General features: G+C 35.9%; 1 non-coding gene and 1 pseudogene across 1 annotated transcript; both read right to left on the bottom strand.

Annotated features, from left to right (window-relative positions):
• Positions 1-229: 229 nt before the first annotated feature.
• LOC107956377 (uncharacterized) lies at positions 230-5,598 on the bottom strand (annotated as a pseudogene).
• A 6,598-nt stretch (positions 5,599-12,196) lies between these two features.
• LOC121229754 (small nucleolar RNA R71) lies at positions 12,197-12,303 on the bottom strand. The gene has a single exon (XR_005927709.1). It is a non-coding gene; the product is annotated as a small nucleolar RNA R71 (small nucleolar RNA).
• Between the last annotated feature and the right edge of the window lie 5,042 nt (positions 12,304-17,345).

Consider the following 17,345-nt stretch of genomic DNA (forward strand, 5'->3'; position numbering starts at 1 on the left):
ATAGGATTGTTTGGCTGCAGAGATATGGCATTCTGGGCTGGAATAGAACTGTTTGGCAGCATGGATAGGGTTGTTTTGGTGCACACTTTCTGTCTTTTTTTTTCTTCGTATTTTCGCTTCATTTCACCTAGATGGAAGAAGAGAAATTTATTAATATTTAACTAAAATAAAATAAAAATAAAAGAAAATAATAAAAGAAAAAAAATAAATAAAAATAAAAAGAAAGATTGGGTTGCCTCCCAACAAGCGCTTGTTTAACGTCGTTAGCTCGACGCCTTGAACGGTTTTATGGTGGTTCTAATTGAATTTTCTCGACCGTGTGGGCCTGGAAATTCTCGTAAAATGGCTTCAGCCGTTGACCATTGACTGTGAACCACTTTCCTGATTCTTCACTCTCTATTTCAACTGCGCCATTTGTAAATACTTTAGTCATAATAAAAGGTCCTTGCCACCGAGATCGAAGCTTTCCTGGGAATAGCTTTAATACGGAGTTATAAAGTAAAACTCTTTATCCTACTGAGAAATGCTTCTGAACTATATTTTTGTCATGAAACATCTTTGTTTTGTCCTTATAAATTCGAGCATTCTCGTAGGCATCATTGCGAATTTCCTCCAATTCTTGAATGTCCAATTTCCTTGCCTTCTCCGCAGGCTCTAACTCCATGTTACATTGTCAAATAGCCCAATAAGCTTTATACTCCAACTCTACTGGTAGATGACATGCTTTTCCAAAAACAAGTCGATACGGGGTCATGCCAATTGGTCCCTTATACGCCGTCCGATAAGCCCAAAGCACGTCATTGAGCCGAAGACTCTAATCCTTACGGTTGGGTCGAACCGTTTTTTCCAAAATTGACTTGATCTCCCTGTTTGAAACCTCCGCTATGCCGTTCGTTTGGGGATGGTAGGCTATTGCTATACGATGATGAACCCCATATTTTGATAATAGTGCCTCCATGACCTTGTTGCAAAAGTGGGTACCACGATCACTGATCAAAGCTCGAGGTGTTCCAAATCTAGAAAAAATAGTTCGTTTTAGAAACTCCGCAACAGTATTAGCATTATCATTGCGAGTAGGCTTTGCTTCTATCCACTTAGAAACATAGTCTACTGCAAGAAGTATATATACGTTTCCAAATGAAGAAATAAAGGGGCCCATGAAATCAATGCCCCATATATTAAAAATCTCACATACATGAATCGGGGATAGGGGCATTTGATTTCGTCTAGTGATATTACCTGTATGCTGACATTTATCGCAAGACTTACAGAAGTTAAACTCGTCGTGAAAGATTGTAGGCCAATATAGCCCACACTCCAATACCTTGTGAGTTGTCCACTTAAGGCCAAAGTGACCTCCACAAGCTTCTGTGTGACAAAAAGTAAGGATAGAGGTTACCACGGTTTCTGGAACACATCATCATATTATCTGATCTGAGTAATGTTTCCACAAGTATGGATCGTCCCATATGTAATTTCGAGCTTCGCGTCTAAGCTTTTTTTTTACGGATTGAGCTAACTCAGTGGGCAGCGATCCCATGGTTAAGAGATTAACTATGTCTGCATACCACGGATAGTAAGCCTTGGTTGAGAATAAGCTTTCGTCGGGGAACTCATCCTTTATGGGATCATTATAAAATGGAGTTTTTATCCTACTCAAGTGGTCGGCCATCAGGTTTTCACACCCCTTTTTGTCACGAATCTCGATGTCAAATTCTTGGAGCAGTAAAATCCACCTAATGAGCCTTGGCTTTGCTTCCTTCTTTGCGATTAAGTACCTAAGAGCTACATGGTCAGAAAAAATAATCACCTTAGATCCCAGTAAATATAATCGAAATTTATCTAAAGCAAACACAATAGCTAAAAGTTCTTTTTTTGTGGTTGTGTAGTTGTTTTGTGCAGCATCTAGGGTCTTTGAGGCGTAACAGATGACATGAGGCTCTTTCGCTATCTTTTGTCCCAATACGGCTTCCACGCTACGTTCGCTTGCATCGCACATAATTTCAAAAGGATAGTTCCAATCTGGTGCTTGTACTATAGGGGCGGTTACCAACTTTTTCTTAAGTGTATCAAAAGCCTCCTTGCATTTTGAGTCAAACTCAAATTTTTTGTCTTTCTGCAATAGCTCACACAATGGTTCAGCTATTTTTGAGAAGTTTTTTTATAAAACGTCTGTAAAATCCTGCATGGCCAAGAAAAGAACGTATCTCTCTAACAATAGAGGGATATGGCAAAGAATTTATAATGTCAATTTTGGCCTTATCAACCTCAATTCCCTTAGATGAGACTATATGACCTAGAATCAAACCTTTGTCTACCATAAAATGACACTTTTCATAGTTCAAGACAAGATTAAATTCTATGCACCTGTTCAAAATTATCGTAAGGTTTTCAAGGCATTCAGTAAAACAGTTTCCATACACGGTAAAATCATCCATAAAAACTTCAATAATTTTTTCTACATATTCAGAAAATATACTCATCATGCATCTCTGGAAGGTAGCTGGTGCGTTGCAAAGTCCAAATGGCATCCTCCTGTATGCAAACGTGTCGAACGGGCATGTAAAAGTGGTCTTTTCCTGGTCTTCTGGCGCAACAGGGATCTGGAAGAAACCTGAATATCCATCAAGACAACAAAAGTGAGTTTTACCAGCTAAACGTTCAAGCATTTGATCTATAAAAGGAAGAGGGAAATGATCTTTTCTAGTATAAGCGTTCAACTTCCTGTAATCGATGCAGACACGCCACCCGTTCTGCATTCGGACCGGTACTAAGTCACTTTCAGTATTTTTCTTTACTGTCACGCCCGTTTTTTTGGGCACGACTTGTAACGGACTTACCCATCTGCTGTCAGAAATGGGGAAAATGATGTCAGCATCCAGTAGCTTAATTATTTCTTTTTTCACAACCTCCATCATATTCAGGTTTAAGCGTCTTTGTGCCTCTCTCCTTGGTTTCGTGTTCTCCTCCAAGTAAATCTTGTGGGTGCATGTCAAGGGGCTTATCCCCTTCAAGTCAGTAATGGGCCAGCCAATCGCATCCTTATAACTCTTTAGTACCTGGATCAAACTTTCCTCCTCGAGTTTAGAGAGTTTATTTGAAATTATAATGGGTAAGGTATTACCTTTTCCTAAAAATGCATACTTGAGATGCGCGGGAAGTGGTTTCAATTCCAAATCTGGAGCCTGCACAACAGAAGGTAGAAGTTTAGTTTCTGATGGTGATAATAATGTCTTAACAAATTCATAATCATCATATCTATATTCAGATTCGTCTTCATAAGTTGACTCAAAAGTCTCGTCCACTAATGAGTCAATCAGGTCGACGCGGTTTACGCTCAAGATTTTGCTTGAATGGCTAATGGCATCGTAAACATTGAATTTCACGATCTCCTCATCAAATTCCATCGTAAGAGTGAGCTTCAGACATCGATCTTAGTGCTAGCAGTACTAAGGAAGGGTCGACCCAACAGGAGGTCTGAAGATCCAGCAGTGTTGTCCTCCTCCATCTTAATTACGTAGAAATCTGCAGGGAAAATAAGTTCATTAACTTTTACCAAGACGTCCTTGAGGACTCCTTCGGGATGCACAATAGACCTGCCTGCCAATTGAATAATAACACTTGTCTTTGCCAAAAAACTCGCGTTAAGTGATTCATAAATAGAATAAGGCATTACATTTATTGAGGCCCCTAGATCACACATAGCCTTCTTAATTCCCAAATGGCCTATTTTGCATGGAATAGCGAGCATACCCCTATCTTTGCATTTAACCGGCATTTTTCACTGTAGAACTGCGGAAACATTCTCACCAACACTTACCTTTTCATTACCTGTTAGTTTTCGTTTGTTGGTGCAAAGTTCTTTGAGAAACTTGGCATACCGCGGAATCTGTCTAATGGCATCTAACAGTGGTAAGTTGATCTCAACAGTCCTGAATGTTTCGAGGATCTCCTTGTCTTCCTTACTTTTTCGACACTGATTTAATCGTCCTAGGAATGGAGGTTGGATTTTCGGCAGTAGGGGTTTCGCTCGGATCTGTTCGTCATTTCCTGGAGTTTCCTGGGCGATTTCTTGACCAAGATTCTTCCAGGAACTGGTTCCAGGATCTTTCTGCTTCGTAACATTACTGCATTCGCATTCTGCCTCGGGTTTGGTTCTGTTTGTGATGGCAGTTTCCCTTGAGAGTTTAATTTCTCAATTGATGTGGTCAACTCCCTTATGGATGCTTTAGTTTTCTGCTGAAAACCCTTCATTTCTCTTTGGAAATTGAGAGTTTGCTGTTGAAAATCAAGGACATTAATTGCTAATTTATTGACCAAAGTTTCTAAAGAATTACCTGAATCTTGCGACTGTTGTGGGGCTCGATTTTGGTATGGCTGGTTATATCGTGGATTAGCCCCATAACTAAAATTAGGGTGGTCCCTCCATCCTGGGTTGTAGGTATTGGCGTAAGGGTCGTATCGTCTTTGTGGTGGCCCAGGAAAATTTCCCACAGCATCTAAATGGGCCATAGAATCGTCACACAGACTAGGGCACGCATCAGTCGTATGTTCAGGTGTAGCACATATTCCGCATACTCGGGCTGGTTTTAATTTTTCTATAACAAGGGAATTCACAATATTAGTAAGTCTATCAAGTCTATCTTCAATGGTAGAATTACTTAGCTGGTGAACCCTTTTAGGGGGTTCAGGATTGGCTTGAAATTGCTGGGAATTCGCAGCCATTGTGGAGATTAAGTCTCTTGCTTGTTGTGGAGTCATGTTGACTAACGCTCCTCCACTCGCGGCATCTACCATATTCATCTCCATGGGTTTCAAGCCTTCATAAAAGTACTGGAGCAAAGACTGTTCCGTTATACCGTGTTGTGGGCAACTTGCACACAACTTCTTAAATCGCTCCCAATAGTCGTATAGAGTCTCTGCGTCTTTTTGCCTTATGCCCATGATTTCTCTTCTTAACTCAGCCGCTCGTGATGCAGGGAAAAACCTGTTAAGGAATAAACGAGATAGATCAGCCCAAGTTGTAATGGATCCAGGAGGTAAATAAAATAACCATTCCCTGGCTGAATCTGCTAGGGAAAAAGGGAAAGCATGCAATTTAATTTGATCCTCAGTTACCCCCTGAGGTTTCATACTCAAACAAACCATATGGAATTCTTTTAAATGCTTGTGGGGGTTTTCATTTTGTAACCCACGGAAAGTTGGCAGTAGCTGAATCAAGCCTGACTTTAATTCAAAATCAGTATCCACAGTAGGATACGCGATGCATAGTGGCGGTTGTTCTGTCAGCGCTTCAGCCAGTTGCCGAATTGTCTGAGCCATAAGTTGAGGTGTTAAATTAGGGTTTTCGTCAACCCTAGTGTTCAACACTTCTTCAGGGGAATCGACTTCTTCTTCTTTACTTTTTAACGTTTGAGTAGGGTTTTCGTTAACACTAGACTCTACTTCGTCGTTGATTCTAATTTCTAGCGGTGGATTGCTTTGAGTTCCAACCACCACTGACTGCTTTTTCCTTAGTTTTGTTTCCTTTCGATTAGCTTTCGCAGTCTTTTCAATTTCTGAGTTGAACGCAAGAGTACTTGGAGCAGATCTGGTCATAGAAAACAAAGAAAAACAATATTAGTATGTTGCCGATCTCCGGCAACGGCGCCAAAATTTGATGCGGTCGTTGAGAGTACCAAAAATATCCTATTCCCTGTAAAATAATGAAAAAAATAGTAAAGGGGAAGTAGGGTCGAATCCTCAGGGACCGGATTATACGAATGCTTGTCTCTCGAAATCCTAGGTAGAATCGTGCCCAAGAAAACCTGCGTTCCTGGAAAAAAAATAAAAAACAGAATTTAAGAATTGATTTTGGAAGCGAAAATAAAATAAAAATAGAATTTAAAGTTTACTGAAATTATGATTACGAAAATAATAAAAATAATAAAGAGAGTTTTAAGAGAAAAGAAATTCTTATGGGAAAGTTCCAGCCTCCGGTTGTCTCATTCCGCCTTGGGCTCAATCCTTGGCTTTTGGATGATCCTTCTCGACTCAAGTAAGCCAATTATAGTGGAAGAGGACGCCTACGACCACCAACTCCAAAGATTAGATTTACAATTTTTAGGGAACCTGACTCTAGCCAGTAATCTATGTTAGATCAACGCTTCTCAATGGCGAATCCCACGCCATTTTGTATCTTTGGCTCGCCAACCTCTGACGCAGTAAGTTAACGAACCGACTGTGCAGTCCTTCCAAAACATACAAAGCAGCCGCCTTTGCATATGCTGAAAAGCTTACTTCTTAAGGCCATGGACGGAAGCGTCAGCCCGTAGTGCGGAGGAACGATGAATACTTGGCGAGAAGGCTAAGTACGGATTCTAGGCCTCAAGAACCCTTTTTGGGGAAATATTGACAACTTTTGGCTAGAAGGGTTTTTTAGTGGCTCATGATAATGGAGGGAAAGCAAATAAATAAAAATATGGAAAAAGAAATTTTATTGAAAAGAAATATGAAAGAACAAAAGACTTTTGGGGGAGAGTGTTTACAGAAAAAGATGCCCCCAAATAGAGTCACTTCACCCCTTATTTATAGTGCTAGGGAGATAGTCTAATTGAAGATAGTCTAATTGAACTTAAATTCTAAAAAGATAAATACATTTAATTAAAGATAAACAAAGATAATTAAAATAAAATCCTAAATTTGAATAATCCTAATAATTATCTTAATATTAATTATCCTAATAGAATAAAATAAAATAGAGTCTTCCAAAATAAAATCTCTTCTATTTGCTTTTAAGTCCTTGTGCATTCCATGTTCGCACTTTTGGCACCATATTTGTCCCACATTGCATATTGGCCTATTTAATCTCCAAATTGACATTTTTTTCCTTGAATTTACTTTTCGCCTCCAATTTAGTCCCTAAAAGATAAAAAGACATAAATAGCTCAAATTAGTAGGCTCAAGCTCAAAATAAACACATGATTAATATATAAAAACACGTCATTTTAGAGTATTATCAGGCAAACCACCAACTTTCTTAAAAGAGTACAGTATTTCGTTGAAATCCCCCAAACTAACCAATGGAAAATTTGATCACTTCCAAGACTTCTAAGTAAATTCCAACATTCCTCCTTATATCGCAAATCTAGGGCACCATAAAAACTAGTAAATCTCCATTTAATATCTCCCCCATTCATCTCAACATCCACATCAATATGATTTTTTAATAGTTGCGAAGCTGAACTAAGTTATTCCCATTCCAAGCTAAACTCAATCCCCTCTCGTCCCATCAACGTGAAAATCTATCTCATTATTAAAACCACATCTTTTCCTTACTTTGTCCATGCGACTCCCATTCAATTTGATCTCCATTAAGAAGAAAATTTGGGAATTATAGAACTCCAGTGTGTGCTGATTAAATAGCCCACGTACTCCCCAATCCGCTGACATTCTAGTACAAGATCTTTATTGCATCCGGTCGGCTTGCCTCCTCGCAGTCACCGATATCTGGTTTTGATAAACATTGACCTACTTATCCGTAGCCCCTAATGAATCGTCAATTCCAAAAATGTTAAAATCTGATAGTAAAATTATGGGCCTTTTTTCTCCATCTGCACATTTAGTCAAAAATTCCTCAAAATCATGCTCCATTATAGCAGGACCCGACCCACTTATTAGTTCAGCCATATTTTTCTTTCCCCGAATAGGAAACCCCTCGAAATTAAACCCCAAAATTAGACTTAAATTCCTCCATGAATTTCTCCTTTCATCATTCCATAAATTACTCCCTCCATCATGCTTCGACAGATTAGTTTCCAAAAATTCATCGTCCCTTTCCTCACGAAGCCAAACACTATTTGCTACCACTGCTCATCTTGATTAAGCCTTCAAATCCAGTTTCAACCAAGCTCCACCATAGCTCCATCGTTGTTTAATCGGACTTGATAGAATTTATCATTATGTCCCAAGTAGCCCCATAAAAAACAGTAGAGAGTTAATTTTTCATAACTAAAATTAACATAAAGAGATTTTGTTGAGGATATCATAATTTTCTTTTTCCTTCTCAAGGGTAGGGGTGTTCAATCGGTTAATCGACCAGTTAATCGACCCTTTTAAACTCTTACCCGAACCAAAATTTTTAAAAAAAAATAATCAAACCGAATTTTGTTGGGTCGATTAATCGAATTAATCAAAATTTATATTTTTTTTTGTTAAAACAAGTATAAAACATATAAAAAATTAACTGAATTTTAAACAATTTTGATAGTAAATTAATTTTGTGTGTTTAATGTACTTATTTTTTGTCAAATCTTGAATAAAATGTTATTAAGTTTGTGATTTCTTGTTTAAATTTTATCATGACACAATTAGAATGTCGCAATTCAAAAAAATTAAGCAAATTAGACTAAATTAAAACAAAAAATAAGAAAATGAGTCAAATTAAAAAGTTACAGAATTGGTGGCCAATGGAAAAAAATCAGATTTTGATGTTGTCAAATCTTATAAATAGAAAAATATTTGATTTTTTGTTGGATATTAAACTTAATTTTAAGAGGTAGTCATACTAAAATTAGCTTTTGAGAGATGTATTAAAGCCTTGTAATTTTAGTTTGAAAATACACAATTGAAATTGAATTTAAAACGATTTTTATTTTCCTTTTTCATGCTTATGTAAGCTTGGCAAAAGTATTCTGCCATTTCATTTATTTTCCTTATTTTTTTTAATTGCTCTTTAAATCATTTATCCTTTTCACCTATTATCATTATATTTAAATTCATTCTCATAATCCAACAAAGCATGATTAATCTCATGCTTAACTTAACTCTATTTAGTTTTAGGCTAGTTGTTATTTCGATCGAAAATTGTGAGATATGAACCCACACTAAAACCTTACAACACAGTATTCATTATCTCTCCAAAATATGGGATAGTCATATTCGTCCCTTAAAGTTAATTTAATTTCAATTCAAAGTGCACGTTAGGAGGAAATTATTTTGGCGTACAGTTGGGAAAACGAGTCGGTTGTCTGCCGTATTCGAGTTCCTATAAATAAATTGGCGTGTCCAATTGGAAAAAGCTAGTTAGGTTCCATGAAGGGAGATAGTGATCGGATTTAAACGACCCACATGGTTGAGGCCGTTAATTCGACTTGGGCTTTTTTAGATCGCAAGGCCGTTGAGATCTTAAATTGTGGATGCGTATTACTTGGTTAGGTAATCGATAATAGTTGGTTTGCAAGTCGTACCGGGACCAACTACACAAGGAAGAGTTGGTGGTTGATGCGTCCTTGATTGCCATAACCAACTTATCATTTGGAAGTAAAGATCCACTTTCAATGATCGATTCGAGTTTAGAGTGTACCGAGGCTAAGGCTAAGCATTCACATATTTGATTTACCAATTTAATTTAAATTACTTAATTTTATTTTGCAACTATCATTCTGTTATAAGCAACTTATCGTTTGGAAGTAAATATCCACTTTCAAGGATTGATTCGAGTTTAGAGTGTACCGAGGCTAAGGCTAAGCATTCACATATTTGATTTACCAATTTAATTTAAATTACTTAATTTTATTTTGCAACTATCATTCTGTTATTATTTCACTTTATATTATACTAGTTTTTTTTCTTTATCGACTAAAATTCCCTCTCTTTTTTTATTTTTTAGCTCTGTATGTACAAGTCGTGAGTGCAACAGCTGCTTAGACTCGTGAATTTGGTCATGTAAACAGGAAAATTAGGAGTCCCAATTCCTGTAGGATTGACCCTACTTCTTTATACTACTATTTAAATCAATTAGGGCATAAAAAACTATATTTAATGGTTTTAGCGCCCATCAAATTTATATTAAGTTAAGTTAATTACATATGGTAATTAGAGATTGCACAAGGCTTAAACTTTGGCATAAAAACTTCATATTTGGTTAAAAGTTAATGAAATATTAAATATGGAAAACATTAAAATTCAGTCAAAATGGAATATGATTTGCGAAAATTATTTGTATACATAAAAAAATCCATATACGAATCAACAATCCCATATGATCCACCTACATATACAATATTTTTTAATTATTTTTTTAATTAATCATATGATCCACCTATATATATAGAAGCATGACCATTATAAGCTTTCAGAAGTTGCAACTATAAAATATTTGTATATTTATCTTCTTCTTCTTCTTCTTCTTTTTCTTCTTCTTCTTCTTCTTCTTCTTCTTCTTCTTAAATCTTAGCTTATTGAAAAAAAAAACCTTTGATAAACCATAAAAGTAACATGTTTTAATCCCATGTTTGGCATGTTTTTGGATGATTTATTATGTGAATTAATGAATTTGATGCTCCTAAGCCTTTAAATTTATGTTTCTATACTCAGGTTAGCATAGGGAAGTGAAAGGAACGAAAAACGGGCCAAAATCAGACAAAAAGAGCTATCTTCAGGAACCACACAGGCTGGCCACGCGCTCATGGGCCAGCCCGTGTCGATTTTGAACCTTGCTTCTGTTTTACGCGAAGAAACCAATTTTTTAGGGTTTCTGAGCATTCTAAAGTTTATAAATATATATTAAAAGAGGACTAAAGGGAGCACACAAAGAAGAACAGAGAATTTACTTAAAGAACATTGTCAGAATCAACTCAGAAGCAGATCTCCTTCAAGATTGAGGATCTCCATTCAAATTTCCTTTGAAGTTTTATTGGTTTTCTTATGTCTTGTTGTTATTCTAATTTTGAGATGTTTCCTTCCCAAATTATGAACTAAATTCCCTAGATACCTAGGGAAGATGAAACCTACGATGGATCTTATTATTTAATTTTTGAATTATATGATAAATACTTGATTTCTTGTTCTCAATTATGTATGCTTATTTCATGCTTTAATATTTTTAGGATATTAATTCAAGTGTGATGTGTTTATCTCAGTAGAGCAAAAGTCCATGTTTAAGAGTAGATCTAGCATAATTGGGTGGAGTTGCGTGTAATCCTAGAAATATGACGATATAAATCTACCGGATTAGAGTCAAATTTAATAGGGGAATCCATAGATCGAGTTAATGCGACAATAGGGGTTTTAATTAGAAATATATTTCAATTAATCAACCTAGAGTCAGTTGTTCTTATTCTCGAAAGAGATATTAACATAATTTAGGGAATTCTACGGATCAAAGTACAAGTGAATAAATCGTTTAATTCAGATTCAGAATAATAAGTGAAGTCTAGATGGATACTTTCCTGGGTATTGTCTATCTCATCAGTTTTCTTCTAATATTTTCCCAATTCGCTCTTTGTCGCTTTTTTAGTAACTAGTTTATTTAATTTTAGATTAAAAACAACCCTTTCAATTTATAGGCTAAATAAAAAAGGTAATTACTAGTACTTTTAGTCCTCGTGGATACGATATTCCTGAATCACCACAGTTATACTACTATTCGATAGGTATGCTTGCCTTTGTCGTAATTTTAGTTAGTTTAGTAACTCATCAAGTTTTTGGCGCCGTTCTGGGGACTAAAATATTAGGAACACTAGATTTTTACTAATTTAGCCATTTTTATTTTTTATTGCATTCTATTTTTGTTTTTAGTTTAATTTTTGTTTTCTAATTTTTTTTTTTTTTTGCTTCTAGCAGGTTCCTTTAGTTTATGACTAGAAGAAACCCGTCAGAACCTGTAGTATTCGACAACGAAATTGAAAGTACATCTCGTAGAAATTGTAGAGAAGCAAGGCAGAGTCGACAAAGTACAGTGGAAGAGCAAGAGGATGTTATAATTATTATTGAGGAGATGGTTGAAAATCAGAATAATCAGCTACCTCCTATGGTTGCTGTGGATCCTGCAAATTTGAATCCTACTCCTCGTACTATGTACGATTATGCCAAGCTCACTCTAACTAGGGCTGAATCGAGTATTGTGAGACCTGCTATTGCTGCGAATAACTTCGAACTAAAACTGAACATTATTTAGATGATTCAGCGATTTGTTTAGTTTGATGGTTTACAAGATGAAGATCCAAAAACTCATTTGGCCAACTTTCTGGAATTCTGTGATACTTTCAAGATAAATGGTGTGTCTGACGATGCCATTTGCCTACGGTTGTTTCCCTTCTCGTTGAGAAATAAGGCTAAACGATGGTTGAACTCTCTACCACGAGGTTCTATCACTACATAGGAACAAATGACTGAGAAATTTTTGTTGAAGTATTTTCCACCAGCTAAGACAGCCAAGCTGAGGAGTGATATCTCTTCCTTCGTGCAAATGGATGTAGAGACTCTATATGATGGATGGGAGAGGTATAAAGATTTATTGAGAAGGTGCCCTCACCATGGGTTACCTCTATGGTACAAGTTCAAACCTTCTACAACGGTTTGAATCCCTTAACTAGGCAATTGATCGATGCAGCCGCTTTTGGTACTCTGAATAATAAAACACCTGAAGAGGCTTATGAGTTTATAGAGGAGATGTCACTGAATAATTATCAATGGCAAGTAATGAGGTTGAAGCCCACAAAAGTAGCCGGTGTTTTTAACTTAGATGCGATCACCATGTTGTTGAATCAGGTAGAACTCTTGAATAAAAAAATTGATGGTTTATGTGTTTCTATACAGGTAGATCCGATGATACAATGCAATGCAAATGGAGGTGGAATAAATAATTCATAATATTTACGCTATGGTCCTAGCACGGATAATAAGCAATTAAATTATATGGGTAATAATTCTAGACCTCAAAATAATCCTTATAGTAATAACTATAATGCAAAATGGAGGAACCACCCAAAGTTCTCATGGAGTGGTCAAGGAAATCAAAGACCACAACCCCCTCCAAGTTTTCAACAACAATCTTATCAACAAGAAAAGAAACCGAACCTTGAAGAGATGTTGGCAAAATTTATTTTGGTGTCAGAGACTCATATTTAAAACATCGAGACAGCTTTAAAAAATCAGTAAGCATCGATTCATGGGCTTGAAAATCAAATTGGACAGCTTGCTAAATTAGTTTCAGAAAGGCAGTAAGGTAGTTTACCTAGTAACACCGAACCCAACCCAAAAGAGCATGTGAAAGCAGTTACACTAAGGAATGGGAAAGTGTTGACTGAACCTGAAAAGAAGCTACAACAGGAATCTGATAAGGCAAAGGACGAGGAAGTAAAATCCGAAGTGAGTGAAACACCAGTACTTAAGGAATATAAATCACTGATCCTATATATGACAAAGTTAAAAAGAAAGACCGCATGGATGCACAATTCGGTAAATTTCTTGAACTTTTCAAACAATTGCATATCAACTTACCTTTTGTTGAAGCTATTTCACAGATGCCCATATATGTAAATTTTCAAACAATTGCATATCAACTTACCTTTTGTTGAGGCTATTTCGTAGATGCCCATATATGTAAAAAATTTTAAGGAGCTTTTAACAAATAAAAGGAAGTTTGAAGAGCTATCTACTGTGGAACTCAACGAGAAATGTTCAGCTATTCTTCAAAATAAACTACTAACCATGCTGAAAGATCCAGGAAGTTTTACTAGTCCCTGTTTAATTGGTAGTTTAAGTATTGAGAAAGCATTACCTGATTTAGGTTCTAGCATTAATTTGATGCCTTATAAAATGTTCAAGCAGCTTGGTCATAGAGAGCCAAAACCCACTAGGATAAGTATTCAATTAGTTGATAGGTCTATTAAATATCCTAGGGGCATTATTGAAGATGTCCTTGTAAAAGTAGATAAATTCATATTCTTTGTTGATTTTGTTGTGCTTGACATAGACGAGGATGTTGAGGTACCTTTAATTTTAGGTTGCCCATTTTTAGCCACTTCTAGGGCTATCATTGATGTGGGTGATGGTAAATTTGTGCTTAGGGTAGGTGACGAAGAGATTATTTTTAAAATCTATGATGCCATGCGATTTTCTAGAGAACAAGATTATTCCTATTATTTTATTGATTCTATTGATCATGTTCTTCAAGATTCTTTACAGGAAATTGTTCATAAAGATACGTTGGAATTATGTCTTGTCCAATGAGAAGAGGTAGATGATGATACTACTGTGATAGGTGAGACAAAAATGGATTTAGATTTTAATGAGTTTTCACTGAGACAAAATAATTATGAGGGCATTGAGATAAACGATGAATTGAAATTAAAACCCTCTATTAAAGAACTCTTAAATTGGAACTGAAACAATTACCAAATCATCTAGAATATGTGTTTCTTAGAAATAATTTCATACTACCAGTGATTATTGCTCCAGATTTGCAGTCGAATGAGAAAGATAAGTTACTAAAGGTATTGAAAGAGCATAAAAGAGCCATAGCTTGGAATATTTCGGACATTAGAGGGATCAGTCCTTCTTTTTGCAGCCATAAAATTTTAATGAAGGATGAATACAAACCATGTGTGCAAGCTCAAAGACAACTGAATCCTAACATGAAAGAAGTCGTTAAGGCTGAGATAATTAAACTTTTATATACTAGAGTTATTTATCCTATTTCTGATAGTACTTGGGTGAGTCTTATACAGGTTGTTCATAAAAAAAAGGCATGATTGTTGTAGCAAACGAAAATAATGAGTTGATTCTAACAAGAACAATCACGGGATGGAGAGTTTGCATTGACTATAGGAAGTTGAACAATGCCACAAGAAAAGATCACTTTCCTTTGCCTTTCATTTGATCAAATGTTGGAAAGGTTAATTGGGCATATGTATTATTGCTTCTCAGATGGACTCTCTGGCTACTTTCAAATCTCGATAGCTCCTGAGGACCAAGAAAAAATAAAATTTACATGTTCGTATGGTACGTTTGCTTACCAAAGAATGCCTTTTGGATTATGTAATGCTCCTGCCACTTTTCAGCGCTGCATGTTGGCCATTTTTTATGAACTTGTAGAAGACATTATGGAGGTTTTTATGGATGACTTCTCAGTATTCGGTACTTCTTTCCATCTTTGTCTTAAAATTTTAAAACGAGTTTTAATGATATGTGAGGAAACGAAACTTGTACTTAATTGGGAAAAATGTCACTTCATGGTTCGAAAAGGGATTGTTTTAAGCCATAAAATTTCTAGTAAAGGGATTGAGGTTGATAGAGCGAAAGTTGAAACTATTGAAAAATTACCTCTCATTGGTTCAGTTAAGGCTATTCGAAGCTTTTTAGGACATGCTGGATTTTATAGAAGATTTATTAAAGATTTTTCTAAAATAATTAAGCCTTTAACGAATTTACTAGAAAAAGACGTGCCTTATGATTTTAGTCAGGAATGTTTAGAAGCATTTAATACTCTTAAAAAATTTAATTATTGCTTTAATTGTGGTTGCATCTTATTGGAATTTACCCTTTGAACTAATGTGTGATACGAGTGATTTTGCAGTAGGTGCAATTCTTGGACAGTGAAGAGTCAAGCATTTTCAACCAATTTATTATGCTAGCAAGACATTGACAGTCGCACAAGAAAATTACACTACTACAGAAAAAGAATTGCTAGTTGTGGTTTTACATTCGATAAATTTAGACCATATTTGATATTGTTTAAAGTTTTCGTTTACACTGACCATTCAGCTACTCGTTATCTCCTCACTAAATTAGATGCAAAACCTCGACTTATAAGATGGATTTTATTATTTCAAGAGTTCGATTTAGAAATCCAGGATAAAAAGGGAGCCGAAAATATTGCAGCAGATCACCTTTCCAGGTTAGAGAATTCACATATTAAGGAGCTTGATAAAAATGAGATAAATGACTCGTTTCCTAAGGAGCAACTCTTAGTTATAACTGACTATGAAGTCTCTTGGTTTGTGGATATTACGAATTACCTAGCTGCTAATATCCTGCCAAAAAGGTTGACACGTCATTAAAAGAAGTGATTCTTTGTTGATGTGAAAAATTATTTTTGGGAGGATACCTTTCTTTTTCGTGTATATGCAGACCAAGTAATTCAGAGATGTGTTACAAAATTAGAAGTGAGTAAAATCTTAGAACACTGCCACTTAGGACCAACAAGATGACATTACAGTAGGACTAGGACAGCATAAAACACTTTAATCAGGTTTTTATTGGCCTACACTGTTCAAGGACACAAATAGGTATGTTACTTCTTGTGATAAATGCCAGAGAATAGGTAATATTTCTAAATGTGATGAAATGCCTCAAACTTATATGCTCTCATGTGAAATATTTTATGTCTGGGGCAATGATTTTATGGGCTCATTTCCTAGTTCATTTGGTAATAAATACATCCTAGTAGCTGTTGATTATATGTCAAAATGGGTACAAGCTCTAGCTTTACCTACCAATGATGCTAGAGTGGTAGTTAGATTTCTGAAGAAGCTCTTTTCTCGATTCGGAACACTTAGAGCAATTATTAGTGATAAGGATACGCATTTTTGTAATGTTCAATTTGATAAAGTCCTTAAGAAGTATGGAGTGCATCATAGGAAAGCTACCCCTTATCACTCTCAAACTAGTGGACAAGTTGAAGTTGCAAATCGAGAGCTCAAACATATCCTAGAGAAAACCATAGAGTGAAATAGAAAGGATTGGGCGATAAAAGTAGATAACTTTATGGGCCTATAGAACTGCTTTTAAATCTCCCATAGGAACATCTCCTTACAAACTTGTTTTTGGAAAAAGTTGTCATTTACCGTTTGAATTAGAGCACAAAGCATTCTAGGCTATAAAATTCCTAAACTATGATCTTAAACTTGCAGGTGAGAAGAAATTGATGCAGTTGAACGAGTTAGATGAATGGCGAGTGAATGCTTACAAAAACTCGCGATTATATAAAGAAGCAACAAAGTGACGCCATGATACTCGTTTGAAGCAACCCAAACAATCCACAATTGGAGATCTTGTCCTTTTATATAATTCAAAGCTCAGGTTGTTTCCTGAAAAGCTAAAATCAAGATGGTCAGGTCCATTCGTAGTACAAACTATTTTCCCATACAGTACAATAGAGGTAACTTATCCAGAATATGGCACATTCAAGGTTCATCAACTTAAACTTTATAGTGGTGAGAATTTTAAAAATGATATAGATGAGCTTCAGCTCCGCGAACCTTCGTAATTATGCGCACAAGGTAAGTCTAGCTTAGACTTTAAATAAGAGCATTTCGGGAGGCAACCCGAATGTTAACACTACTAATTTTCTTATTTTTAATTCACAGTATTTTTAAAATTAATAAAAGTGTGTTTTTAACCCATACGGCCTGGACACACGGGCGTGTCCCAGGCTGTGTGCACTAACAGGGGATCGACAGTGAGTTACACGAACTGGCGACATGGTCATGTAACCCACATGGCTTGGACACACGGGCGTGTCTTTTGCCATGTGGATCTTATGACTTAGTTTTAAAATTTGAAGAAAATCGACAGTGATT

This window comes from Gossypium hirsutum, chromosome A05 (assembly GCF_007990345.1).
Source record: "Gossypium hirsutum isolate 1008001.06 chromosome A05, Gossypium_hirsutum_v2.1, whole genome shotgun sequence".
NCBI classification, from domain to species: domain Eukaryota; kingdom Viridiplantae; phylum Streptophyta; class Magnoliopsida; order Malvales; family Malvaceae; genus Gossypium; species Gossypium hirsutum.